At 43.9% G+C, this 14,713-nt stretch overlaps 1 non-coding gene across 1 annotated transcript; it reads right to left on the reverse strand.

Moving 5' to 3' along the window:
* Positions 1-8,547: 8,547 nt before the first annotated feature.
* On the reverse strand, positions 8,548-8,638 carry trnar-ucu (transfer RNA arginine (anticodon UCU)). Its single transcript is given in 2 exon segments — positions 8,548-8,583; positions 8,602-8,638. It is a non-coding gene; the product is annotated as a tRNA-Arg (tRNA).
* Positions 8,639-14,713: the final 6,075 nt, after the last annotated feature.

Consider the following 14,713-nt stretch of genomic DNA (forward strand, 5'->3'; position numbering starts at 1 on the left):
TCCAGAATTTTGACCCAGCGACAGTGAAGGAACGGCGATATAGTTCCAAGTCAGGATGGTGTGTGGCTTGGAGGGGAACTTGCAGGTGGTGGTATCCCCTGCATTTGCTGCCCTTGCCCTTCTCGGTGGTAAATGTCGCTGGGTTTGGAAGGTGCTGTCTGAGGAGTCTTGGTGCATTGCTGCAGTGCATCTTGTAGACAGTACACACTGCTGCCACTGTGTGCCGATGGTGGAGGGAGTGAATGTTTGTAGATGGGGTGCCAATCAAGTGGGCTGCTTTGTCCTGGACGGTGTTGAGATTCTTGAGTTGGAATTGCACCCATCCAGGCAAGTGGAGAGTATTCCATCACACTCTTGACTTGTGAATTGCAGATGGTGGACAGGCTTTGGGGAGTCAGGAGTCATGGATGAGTGAGAGGAATATATCACACTTTGGGGCTTTTGTAAGAGGATTTATTGATAAACCTGGGATTTGAGAGGAAGCTGCTTCATGGTTTACAGAACAAATTCAGCCCCTGGGGTGGAGCCAACAGGTGCACTGTAATTACTCACCTCAGGATTCCAAGCCTCTGACCTGCTCTTCTAGTCACGTTATTTGTATGGCTACCCATGGTAACCCCCAAGATGTTGATGGTGGGGGATTCAGTGATTGTCATGCTATTGAATGTCAAGGGGAGATAGTTAGATTCTCTCTTGTTGGAGATGGTCATTGCCTGGCACTTGTGTGGTGCGAATATTACTTGCCACTTATCATCCCAAGCCTGTGAGACTGAAATAGCTCAGTTGGGAGTGTGTTGGACTGAAGATCCCTGGTTCAATCTGGGGTTTTGGCAGTTGTCCTTTATTCTGCATCGCCCTTTGGTTTTGACTCTTGAACTGCACAATTTACACTGAAATTATTTACCCAACTCTGAAGGTTGGATTGGAATAGAGAGATATCAATGATGGGAAATATTTACATTGTCAGCTTTAGCTTATTCTCTATCTCCCTGTGTCCTTTTCCCCAGTATTTGACTCTCTCGGGGCCGGGTGAACATTTGATTTGCTGGAAACAGGAGTGAGTGAAAGACCATGTGTGGAGTTTGATTTTGTACAGAGGGAGAGCAAATCTAACAGGGCTGTGAGATATTGGCCTGGATTTTACAGCCCCAATAGCGGTGAACTCTGAGACTTTCACTGCTATTGAGGGTCTGAACAGCACTGCAACTGCTGGTACATGCACACACTAACACCAGCATCTGGAAGTTGTGGTGGTGAGAAATGTGCTTAGAAGGAGCCTCTGATCATAATCGCACCAGCCCACTCTTTAAAGTGACAGGGACCTGTAGTTCAGCAATTTGGGCTCATTGCCCACAATGTACCCTGATTTTTACCTGGGTTGGATTAAAGCCGGTACCAACAGGCTCAGGGTTGCTCGGGAAGGACTTTTCTGTTGACACAACAGCTCCACTATTCCAGGAAGACACCGGCAGCAGCAGTTGTCAACTTTCAGAGGGAGTTCAGACATTTTAAATGTTGTATTTTATTTCTTAATTGTATGTAAGTTTTTAGCATGGCCTGATCAGAGTTCTTAAATTTACATCTGACTTTTTATTAACAAGATTGAAGTGCTTTTAAAAGATCTCTAAATGTATATGACTTTTTATCAAGATTTACTTGGCTTCTTTGAAAAGACTCTTGAGCAAGATTGAAGTGACTTTTAAAAACTACATCTTATCCTTTAAAATCCTGCTTCCATGTGGATGACATTGGAAGATGACTTCAGAATAACTTAGACTATCTTTCTAACAGGTACTGCAACAGCTTAAGTCCTACTTTTCTGCAAAAGCTGGTGAATTACCTTCCGGGAGCGGAGAGGAGCGGAGCGGAGCAGACCTGCATGGACCGATATGAGGAGAACGTTGAGAGCGGAGCCTATAAATCCAATCCGAGGATCGAGGCCCAGTCTCTTCCCTTCCAGGAGTGGAGTGGAGCTCTTCCAGTGTGCTGGAGTTTTGAAAAAAAAAAGAAGCCAACTCTGATGTCAGAGGAGAGCTACAAGGTGATTGGTTGGTGAGTCACTGCTGTTTGTGTATTTAAATATCTTAAAGAAAAGGGCAAAGTTTTTTACTTGAGAAAAAAACCTCTGCTGATAAGGTGAGTGCTACTAAAGTGTTTTTTTTATTCAGTGTAGCTTATGAAGGACTTTAGATTGTAGTGGGTAGAACAAGGCCCCTAGTGTCATTAGTATTTTTTAATTAAGGGAGTAACTAATTAATCTAAGGGTAAGTCATGGCAGGAGAGCTCAGCCCCGTGATATGCTCCTCCTGCGCTTTGTGGGGATTCAGGAACCCTCCCAGTCTCCATGACGACCATGTGTGCAGGAAGTGTATCCAGCTGCAGCTACTGGCTACTCGCATTATGGAGCTGGACCTGCGGGTGGTTTCACTGTGGAGCGTCCACGAAGCTGAGGGCGTCATGGATAGCATGTTTAGTGAGGTGGTCGCACCGCAGGTAATGGATGCACAGGCAGAAAAGGGATGGGTGACCACCAGATGGAATAGTAGGAGCAGGCAGGTAGTGCAGGAGTCCCCTGTGGCCATCCCCCTCTCAAACAGATACACCGCTTTGGTTACTGTTGGGGGGAAGACCTCCCAGGGGAAAAGAGCAACAGCGCGGTCCGTGGCACCACGAGGGCTCTGCTGCACAGCAGGGGAGGAAAAGGGGTGGAAGAGCTATTGTGATAGGGGATTCTATCATAAGGGGTGCAGATAGGCGTTTCTGTGGCCGCAAACGAGACTCCAGGATGGTATGTTGCCTCCCTAATACTAGGGTCAAGGATGTTTCGGAGCAGCTGCCGGAAATTCTGAAAGGGGAGGGTGTGCAGCCAGAGATCGTGGTCCATATTGGTACGAACGACATAGGCAGGAAGAGAGATGAGGTTCTGCAAAGTGAATATAGGGAGTTAGGCAGAAGGTTAAAGAGCAGGACCTCGAGGGTTGTAATCTCAGGATTACTCCCTGTGACACGTGCTAGTGCGGGTAGGAATAGGAGGATTAGGCAAATGAATGCATTGCTGAAGACTGGCGAAGGCGGGAGGGCTTCAAGTACTTGGATCATTGGGATCTCTTCTGGTGCAGAGGTGACCTGTACAGGAGGGACGGGTTGCATCTGAACTGGAAGGGGACCAATATCCTTGTAGGGAGATTTTATAGTAATACACTGGAGGGTTTAAACTAGTCTTGCAGCGGGGGTGGGACCCAAAGTAGTAGTCTCTCCGATGAGATAGTTGAGGCAAATGGAGAGGTTAAAGCAAGCAAGTCCAGTAGGCAGGCCAGGCAGGGGCAGGACAGGGAGCGTGGAAGGTCTGGTGGGCTAAACTGCATTTATTTTAATGCAAGTATCCTTACAGGTAAGGCAGATGAACTCAGAGCATGGATCGGTACATGGGATTGTGGTATTGTAGCTATTACGGAAACGTGGTTGAGGGATGGGCAGGACTGGCAGCTCAATGTTCCGCGGTACCGATCCTTCCGGCGTGACAGAGGTGGAGGTAAGAGAGGAGGGGGAGTTGCACTATTGATTAGGGAGGACATCACTGCAGCACTTAGAGAGGATATCCCGGGGTGAATGTCCAGTGAGGCCATACTGGTAGAATATAGAAATAATAAAAGGGTGATCCCTTTGATGGGATTATACGATAGGCCCCCCAATAGTCAGAGGGAAGTGGAGGAGCATATATGTAGGGAAATCACAGATAGGTATAGGAATTATAGGGTTGTAATAGTAGGTGATTTTAACTTCCCTAATATTGACTGGGACAGCCTAAGTGCTAAGGGATCAGATGGGGAAGAATTTGTTAAGTGAGTCCAGGATAGTTTTCTGAAGCAGTACGTGGATGGCCCGACTAGAGAAGGGGCTACACTCGATCTCCTCTTCGGAAATGAGAATGGGCAGGTGGTTGATATGGCAGTGGGGGAGCACTTTGGGACCAGTGACCATAACTGTATTAGCTTCAAGATAGTTATGAAAAAGAATAGGACTGGTCCTCAGGTTGAAGTCCTAAATTGGGGGAAGGCTAATTTCCATGGCATCAGACAGGAACTCTCAAAAGTTGAATGGGAGAGGCTGTTTACAGGTAAAGGGACGTCTGGCAAGTCGGAGGCTTTTAAAAGTGAGATAGGAAGAGTTCAGGGCCAGCATGTTCCTGTTAGATGGAAGGGCAAGGCTGGCAAGTTTAGGGAACCTTGGTTGACGAGGGATATTGAGGGTCTGGTCAGGACAAAGAAGGAGGCATACGTCAAGTATAGGCAGCTGGGATCGAGCGAGTCCCTCGAGAAGTATAGGGGATATAGGAGTATACTTAAGAAGGAAATTAGGAGGGCGAAAAGGGGCCATGAGATTTCCCTGGCAGATAAGATAAAGGAGAATCCTAAAAGATTCTATAAGTGTATTAAGAGTAAAAGGGTAGCTAGGGAGAGAGTAGGTCCCCTTAAGGATCAGTGTGGCAATCTATGTGTGAAGCCACGCGAAATGGGCGAGGTCTTAAATGAATATTTCTCGTCTGTATTTACCGTGGAGAAGGTAATGGAAGCTAGTGAGTTCAAGGGAGGGAACATCGATATCCTGCAGCATATCAACATTACAAAGGAGGAGGTGTTGGAGGTTTTGAAGCGCATTAAGGTGGATAAATCCCCAGGGCCTGATCAGATGTATCCTAGGATGCTAAGGGAAGCAAGGGAGGAGATTGCTGGGGCGCTGGCAGAGATTTTTGTATCATCGTTAGCCACGGGTGAGGTACCGGAAGACTGGAGGATAGCTAATTTGTTAATTAATAAATTAAATAACAAATCATGTCGCCTCTTTCTCTTCTGAACTCTGGCGGAGACAAGCCTAGCTTGTCCAATCTTTCCTCGTAAGACAGCCCACCCATTCCATGTATTAGTCTCGTAAACTTTCTCTGTACTACCTCCAATGCATTTACATCCTTCCGCAAATAAGGAGACCAGTACAGTACTCAGTACTGCAGAAGAGGTCTCACCAATGTCCTGTATAGCTGAAGCATAACCTCCCTACTATTGTATTCAATTCCCATGGTGATAAATGATAACATTCTATTAGCTTTCCTAATTACATGCTGGACCTGCATACTAACCTTTTGCAATTCATGCCCTCGGACACCCAGATCCCTCTGCATCTCAGAGCTCTGCAATCTCTCACCATTTAGATAATATGCTTTTTTATTCTTCCTGCCATAGTGGACAATTTCCGAATTTCCCACATTATACTCCATTTGCCAGGTCTTTGCCCAATCACTTAACCTATCTATATCCCTTTGTAGCCCCCTTATGTCCTCTTCACAACCTACTTTCCTACCTATCTTTGTGATCAGCAAATTTAGCAACAATACCTTCGGTCCCTTCATCTAAGTCATTTATATAAATTGTAAAAAGTTGAGGCCTGTGGCACACCACTCGTTACTTCTTGCCAACCAGAAAATGACCCATTTATGCTGACTCTCTGTTTCCTGTCAGCTAGCCAATCTTCTATCCATGCCAATATGTTACCCCCGACACCATGAGCTTTTATTTTCTGCAATAACCTTTGATATGGCACCTTATCCTTCTGGAAATCGAAATACAATACATCCACTGGTTCCCCTTTATCCACAGCACATGTAACTGCCTCAAAGAACTCCAATAAATTGGTTAAACATGATTTCCCTTTCAAAAAACCATGTTGACTCTGCCTGATAACCTTAATTTTTTTCTAAATGCCCTGCTATAACATCCTCTGTAATAGCTCCAAACATTTTCCCTCAGACAAATGTTAAGCTAACTGGCCTGTCGTTTCCTGCTTTCTGTCTCCCTCCCTTTTTGAATAAATGAGTTACATTCACTCTTTTCCAATCTAACGGAACCTTCTCGAATCTAGGGAATTTTGGAATATTAAAACCAGCGCATCAACTATCTCACTAGCCAATTCAGGACCTGGCGACTTGTCAACCCGCAGCTCCAACAATTTGTTTCGTACCACTTCCCTGGTGATTGTAATTTTCTTGAGTTCCTCCATCCCTTCAATTTCCTGATATACGGCTAATACTGGGATGTTATTTGTATACTCAATAGTGAAGACCGATGCAAAGTATCTGTTCAATTCATCTGCCATCTCTTAATTATCCATTATTAATTCCCCAGACACACTTTCTATTGGACCAACAGTCGCTTTGTTAACTCTTTTCTTTTTAAAATATCTATCGAAACTCTTACTAGTTGTCTTGAAATTCCTTGCGAGCTTTCTCTCATACTCTAATTTTACCTTCCTTATCAATCTTTTAGTAATTCTTTGCTGTTTTTTTTAAATATTCTGTCCAATCTTCTGACCTGCCTCCCACCTTTGCACAATTATAGGCTTTTTCTTTAAGTTTGATAGTATCTTTAACTGTTTTCGTGAGCAATGGATGGTGAGTCCCACCTTTGGAACTTTTCTTTCTCGTTGAAATGTATCTATTCTGTGTATTCTGAAATATCCCCTTAAATGTCTGCCACTGCATCTCTATTGACTTATCCCTTAACCTAATTTGCCAGTTCACTTTAGCTCGCTCTGCTTTCATGACCTTATAATTGCCCTTATTTAAATTTAAAATACTAGTCTGGGACCCACTCTCCTCTCCCTCAAACTGAAAGTAAAATTCAATCATATTATAATCGCTACTACCTAGGGGCACCTTAACTATGAGGTCATTAATTAATCCTATCTCGTTGCACAATGCCAGGTCTAGTATAGCCTGCTCTCTGTTTGGCTCCAGAATGTATTGTTCCAAGAAATTATCCCCAAAACATTCTATGTACTCCTTATCTAGGCTACCTCTGCCCATCTGAATTTTCCAATCTATATGTAGATTAAAATCCCCCATAATTATCACAGTACCTTTCTGACAAGCTGCCATTATTTCTTCCTTTATATCCCATCCGACAGTGTGGTTAATGTTAGGTGGCCTGTACACCACTCCCACAAGTGACTTCTTGCCTTTATGATTTCTCATTTGTACCCAAACTGCTTCTGCATCCTGATCTCCAGAACTCAGGTCATCCCTCTCTATTACGCTAATACCATCATGAATTAACAGAGCTACCTCGCCACCTTTTCCTATCTTCCTGTCCTTCCAAAATGCCATGTCACCTCCAATATTCACATCCCAATCTATGTCGCCCTGCAGCCATGTCTCTGTAATGACTATCAGATCGTACTTATTTATTCTATTTGTGCTCCCAGTTCATCTGTTTTGTTTCAAATGCTCCATGCATTCAGATACAGAGCATTTAGTTTTGTCCTTTTATTATTTTTGTCACCTCTAGCCTTATCTGTCGATTTACTCTTCGATTTGTACATTCTGTCCCTTCCTGTCACAGTCTGTTTATCATTACCCATATTTATACCTTTCTCTCTTGCCTTGTCTCTCCTCCTTGATTCACCATATCTTCCCAAATTTGATCCCTTGCCCCCACTATTCAGTTTAAAACCGTCTCGACTTCCCTCGTTATGTGGCTCGCTAGAACACCGGCACCAGCACGGTTCAGGTGTAGACCGTCCCAACGGTACAGCCACCTCTTTCCCCAGTACTGGTGCCAATGCCCCATGAACCAGAACCCACTATTACCACACCAGTCTTTCAGCCGCACATTACTTTCTCTAATCTTATTTGTCCTATGCCAATTTGCACATGGCTCAGGTAATAATCCAGAGATGATTAACTTTGAGGTTCTGCTTCTTAATTTGGTGCCTTGTTCCTCATACTGACTTTGCAGAACCTCTATCCTTGTCCTGCCTATGTCTTTGGTACCGACATGGACCACGACGACTGGATCCTCCCCCTCCCATTGTATGTTTCGCTCCAGCCCTGAGCAGATGTCCTGAATCCAGTCATCGGCAGGCAACACAGCCGTCTGGACTCTTGCTTTTGCTGCAGAGAACAAAGTCAATCCACCTTACTATACTGTCCCCTACTACCACTACATTCCTTTTTTCTCCCTGTTTGAGCCGCATACACTTACTGCAGACGTGTTTGCCCTGGATCACACTGGCATCCAGGAACTCCCACATGCTGCAGCTGTGACACATCACCTGTCCTGTCATCCTTAACGTGTTTCAATTAACTACTTAAATATTTTATTCAATTATTCATTTTATTGCATATTTTATTAAACTTACCATTAGTTTGTTTACTATTTTAAACGTGAGGACTAAAATGCATCTTAATCACTTACCAGATGCGCATCAAGCAGGTCGGTTCTTCCAAACCAATCAACTACCTTCTTGCCTGTGATGTCACAGCTTACCAGATCCTCACCAAACAGCTCCTTCCACTGCACCGAAGAAAGAACCAAATCCTGTGTCCTCACCCCAGCGGCTCTCTGTTTCCCTGCTCTCACTCTCCATTGTGATGTCACTCCTCGATTTTTTCCCCTGCTCTGCTCCTCTCTCTCTCGCTCTGTCTCCGAGTCTGTGCTTTTGGCGCATTTCTTCATTTGTTGTTCCGTTGTGCTCCTCTGTTTCTGGTCCAAAATCTGACTCTGGTGTGATTTGAACCCACAACCTTTGGATATCGTCTTAATCATTATTTAGAAGTCCAACACGCTATCCGCTGCGCCACAGAGACTTACACATTTATATCAACATCACTAAGGACTTTGATCTTGTCAGCAGAGACGGGCTCTTCAAACTGCAATGGAAGACAGGCTGCCCTCCTGACCTCTTGGGCATCATCTCTTCTTTCCACGAGAACATGCACAGTTCCATCAGTTACAATGGAGCAACATCAGACGCTTTCAAGATCAGCAGTGGGGTAAAGCAGGGCTGCGTGCTGGCGCCAACTCTCTTCGGAACAGAGGAACATGGGAGTAAGCTATTCAGCACGTCGAGCCTGCTCTGTCATTCAATTCGATCATGGCTGATCACCGACCTCAAAGCCCCTTTCCCATGCTATCCCCATATCCCTTGATGTCATGAGTGTCAAGATTTCTATCAATTTCTGTCTTGAACATGCTCAATGATTGAGCTGCCACAGCCCTCTGGGGCACAGTATTCCAATGATTCACCACCGTCTGAGTGAAGAAATTCCACCCATCTCAGTTTTAAATGGCCTACTCCTTATTCTGAGACAATGTCCTTTGGTTTTAGACTCACCAACTAGGGCAAACATCCTGTCTACATCCACACTGTCACGCCCTGTAAGAATTTTGTCAGTTTCAATCAGATCACCTCTCATTCTTCGAAACTTTAAGGAATACAGGCCCAGTTTCCTCATAAGACAATCCCACCATCCCAGGGATTAGTCTGGTGACATAAAAACAAGAAATGCTGGAACCACTCAGCAGGTCTGGCAGCATCTGTGAAAAGAGAAGCAGAGTTAACGTTTCAGGTCAGTGACCCTTCTTCGGAACTGACATATATTAGAAAAGTCACAGGTTATAAGCAAGTGGGGTGGGGGTGGGGCAAGAGATAACAAAGGAGAAGGTGTAGATTGGACAAGGCCACATAGCTGACCAAAAGGTCATGCAGCAAAGGCAAACAATATGTTAATGGTGTGTTGAATGACAAAGCATTAGTCCAGATTAGGTGTTAATGGACTGAATATTGAACAGCAGGAAGTACAAACCTGAAAAAAAACAGTAGGTAAGCAAACTGAACAAACTGAGATGAAATGAAATAAATGCAAAAAAAAGATTAGTCTGTTGACCCTCTGTTTCACCCCCTCTCTGGCAAGTGTATCCTTCACAAGGTGAGGAGACTAAACTGTACACAATACTCCAGTGCGGATTCACCAAGGCTCTATACAATTGCAGCAAGACATCTTTACTCCTGTGCTCATGACCCCTCGTGTGGGTACAACATACCATTTGCCTTCCTAGTTGATTGCTGCACCTGCACAAGAGCTTTTAGTGTCTCAGGAACAAGGACACCCAGGTCCCTTTGGACATCGACACTTCCCAACCTCTCACCATTTAAGAAATACTCTGTCTTTCTGTTTATTCTACCAACGTGAATAACTTCACACTTATTCACATTATATTCCATGTTCTTGCCCATTCACTTAGCCTCTCCAGGTCCCCTGGAAGCCTCTCTGCATCCTCCTCACAACTCACACTTCACCGAGCTTTGTGTCATCTGCAAACTTGGAAATATTACATTTAATCCCCACGTCCAAATCATTTATATAGGTTGTTAACAGCTGTGGCTCCAACACTGATCCTTGCAGTACCCCAATAGTAACAGCCTGCCATCCTGAGAAGGACCCGTTATTCCTGCTCTCTGTTTTCGGTCTGTTAACCAATTCTCAATCCATATCAGTATATTATCCCCAAGCCTATGTGCTCTAATTTTGTTTACTCACCTCCTGTGTGGGACCTTACCAAAGGAAAATACAAATACCACACATCCACTGGTTCTCCTTTATCTGTTCTATAGGTAACATCCTCAAAAATCTCAACAGGTTTTTCAAACCTGTTTTCCTTCTCATAAATCTATGTTGACTCTGCCCAATCATGTCATCATTTTCGAACTGTCTAGTTATCACATCCTTTATAATTGGCATATTCTTCTCCATGCTGCTGTTGTACACTTTCAATTAATCAGATATAGGTGTTCACCTGCACATCAGAGCTGACGACAAGCTGTTCAACTTGGCAAGACTGTGCGCCAAGACCAAAGTGGGTAAATTCCTAGGCTGTGAGTTGCTATTTGCTGATGATGCTGTGCTGACATCCCATAATGAAGTTCAGTCACAGCAGCTTGCAGATCGGTTCTCCCTGGCCTGCAAAGAGTTTGGACTGACAATCAGCATCAGGAAGATGAAAGTTACGGGCCAGGACGTAGAGACTCCACTTTCCATCAACATCGACAACCTCACTTTGGAGGTTGTCAACAGCTTCACATACCTTCAATCAACAATCACCAGCAATCTGGCCCTTGATGCTGAAATCAGCACCAGGATTGCCAATGCTGCAGCTTTCATGTCAAAGTTGAGAAGACAAGTGTGAACCGACAGCAAACTGACCGAAAATACAAAGCTCCACGTGTACCAGGCTTGTGTTCTCAGCACCCTCCTTTATAGTAGAGAAGAATTAACAACTTATACAAGCCAAAAAAAGCGGCTGAACAGCTTCCACCTCCACTGCCTCAGATGGATACTGGGCATCTCCTGGCAGGACAGAGTGCCGAATGCGGAAGTACACCAGCGTGCAGGGATCCACAGCATGTTTGCCCTCTTGAGTCAGCGGTGACTCTGTTGACTGGGCCAAATGGATGACGGTCACATTGCCAAATACATGCTCAATGGTGAGCTTGCTATCAGCATGAGATCAACAGGTCAGGGAAAAAAATCAAGTCCTTTGGAGAGGTTTGAGTTAATTCAGGAGAGGGGCATGGATTTATCAATGGGAGTTCATGCTTGTCGAATCTAACTGCATTTGTTGACAAACTATCTGAGAATACTGATGAAGGGAATGCAGTGGATGTTGTTTATATGGATATTACGAAAGCATTTTATAAAGTACCACATAAAAGGGTGGTTAACAAAATTGGGGTACATGGATTAGGAGGGTCAGTGTCCATTTGGATAGTAAATTGTTTTAAAGACTGAAAACAGCGAGTCATATTAAATGGTTCTTGGTCAGACCGGAGGATAGTCGACAGTGGTGTTCCCCAAGGGTCAGTGCCAGAACCACTGCTTTTTTTGCTGAAGGTAAGTGACTTGGATCTTGGAATACAGAGTAGAATCTCAAAATATGCCGATGACACCAAACTTGGAGGAGCGGCAAATAGTGAGGATAATATGAACTGCCTGTATCAGGACAGTGATAGGCTAGCAGAATGGGCAGACAGGTGGCAGATGGAATTTAATAGTGACAAGTGTGAGGTGATGTATTTTGGCATAAGGAATAGGGAGAGGCAATATATACTTAATGGCACAGTTATAAAGAGTGTGCTGGAATGGAGGGACTTGGGGTTCATGTGCACCGATCTTTGAAGGTGGCAAGACATATTGCGAGAGTGGTTAGCAAAGCATATGGGATCTTGGGCTTTATAAATAGAGGCATTGAGTACAAAAGCAGGGTTGTTATGCTGAACCATTATAAAACTCTGGTTAGGCCCCAATTGGAGTGTTGCTTCCAGTTCTGCTCAGCAGACTTTAGAAAGAATGTGAGGGTCCTTGAGAGGATGCAGAGGCGATTTACCAGAATGGATCCAGGGATGGGAGATTTTAGTTACAAGGTTAGGTTGGAAAAGCTAAGATTATTCTGCCTTTCTCAAAGGAGATTGAGTGGAGAATTGATAGAGGTGTATAACACCTCCAGAGAACAGGCCATCCTGGACTGGGTATTGTGTAATGAGAAAGGATTAGTTAACAATCTTGTTGTGTGGGGTCCCTTGGGGAAGTGCGCCCATAATATGATAAAATTCTTCATTAAGATGGAGAGTGAGAGAGTTGATTCCGAGACTCGGGTCCTGAATCTAAACAAAGGAAACTATGAAGGTATGAGGCGGGAGTTGGCGATGATAAATTGGGGAACGTTGCTTAAAGGGTTGACAGTGGATAGGCAATGGCTAGCATTTAAAGAGTGCATGGATGAATTACAACAATTGTTCATTCCTGTCTGTGCAAAAGTAAAACAGGAAGGGTGGCTCAACTGTGGCTTACAAAAGAAATTAAGGAAAGTATTAGATCCAAGGAGGAGAAATATAAAATGGTCAGAACAAGCAGCAAACCTGAAGATTGTGAGCAGTTTGGAATTTAGCAGAGGAGGACAAAAGGATTGATTAAGAAGGGGGAAATAGAGTATGAGAGTAAGCTAGCAGAGAACATAAAAACTGACTGTAAAAGCTTCTATAGATATGTGTCGAGAAAAAGATTAGTGAAGACAAATGTGGGTCCCTTACAGTCAGAAACGGGGGAATTTATAATGGGGAACAAAGAAATGGCAGACCAATTAAATACATACTTTGGTTCTGTCTTCACAAAGGACGATACAAATTACCTCCCAGAAATGTTGGGGAACATCGGGTCTAATGAGAAGGAGGAACTGTATGAAATCTGTATTCGTAGGGAATGTTTGGGAAATTGATGGGATTGAAGGCCGATAAATCCCCAAGGACTGATAATCTACATCCCAGAGTACTTAAGGAGGTGGCCCTTGGAATAGCAGATGCATTTCTGGTCTTTTTCCAAAATTCTGTAGACTCTGGAACATTTCAAATGGATTGGACGGTAGTTAATGTAACTCCACTATTGAAAAAAAGAGGCAGAAAGAAAACAGCGAATTATATACCGGTTAGCCTGACATCAGTCGTGGGCAAAATGCTGGAGTCCATTATAAAAGATGTAATAGCAGAGTGCAATAGTAACTCGTCTCCACTCCTAGTATTTCTAAATCCCACACATTCACTATAATGTGAACAATTATTTCCTGTTGTGTCTCTCTCAGATTTGTAAACGTCACTGTATTGGAGTGAGGTGACATCTACTGGCGGGTAGCAAGAACTGCAATCAAGCAGCAGAAACTCCACAGTCTGTCAGGGTTAAAGAAACATAGCAATGTGAGGATACAGCGAAGTGGTTTGATTGGGTCGATGGAGACATGATTCCACTTGTGGTGGTGTCTGAAGCAAAGTCCAGAAATACAAAATTGTCATTAATAAAAGAAATGAGGAATTCATGAAAAATGTAGTAACGTAGTGAATGGTTAGAATGTGAATCGAATAGAAAATGAGATTGGATGGACAGAAGCAGTCTGAAAGGATGGCTGAAACAAAAGGTGAGTGCCCTGAAACGTTAACTGTGTTTCTCTCAGCACAGATGCTGCCAGAGCTGCTGAACATTTCCAGCACTTTCTGTTTTTATTTCAGCATTTGCAGGATGTTGCTTTGATCTGAAATATAAAATGGATGATTGGCTGGGGGTTCCAGTGAAATTCCACAGCAGCTAAAGAAACCTGACTGGTCAGTGGCTCGTTGGTCTAGGGGTATGATTCTTGCTTAGGGAATGTGGTTGATTAACATGTAAGAAATGCAAGATTCTAATCCCAGATGAGCCCTGGCCTGCTGGCATGTTTAGATTAAGGTTATCTATTGGTTTCAGCCTTGCAGAAGGTGGAATTGACTTCCAAACGGAGCTGGCTTGAGGACCAGCTGGATTCAAAGAGCTTGTCGACAAAATTGTAATTAACTAAATGTACAGATAGCCAAGTGGGAATATAAAGTTGTTGCAGTAATTGAGACCTGACTCCAAAAACAACAGGACTGGGTTCTGGAATGGAATGGAATTCTTCAGTGCTTCTGTTGTTTGGCTTGCATTGACTCATCGATTTTCTTGTTTTTCACTTTGTCGATGCCTTTGAATAATTGTGGATCCTTCTTCAGGGTGTCTCCTTTCACCATGTAGTTCTGACCTCCGATGATGTTGATTGTAATCAGCGTCAATTCGCTGAAAGTTTTGGAAGTGAGCAGATTTCCTTTGCTTGAGTCTACAACATGGAACTCAGTCTGACATGTGGACCCATGGGAGGATTTGAATGCCATCCCTGCGTTGGAGTTGCATCCATCCAATAAGAGACCGAGTAGAAGTGACAGTTCTGTCAGTCGAATATGAGACTTTTAATGGCAGGGTTGTGAGTTTGAGTGCCATTCTGTTTTTCCCTTTTTTAAGGCTTCATGAGCAGAGAGTACAGGGAGTGTT

Source organism: Heterodontus francisci, unplaced genomic scaffold (assembly GCF_036365525.1).
Source record: "Heterodontus francisci isolate sHetFra1 unplaced genomic scaffold, sHetFra1.hap1 HAP1_SCAFFOLD_51_2, whole genome shotgun sequence".
Classification (NCBI taxonomy): domain Eukaryota; kingdom Metazoa; phylum Chordata; class Chondrichthyes; order Heterodontiformes; family Heterodontidae; genus Heterodontus; species Heterodontus francisci.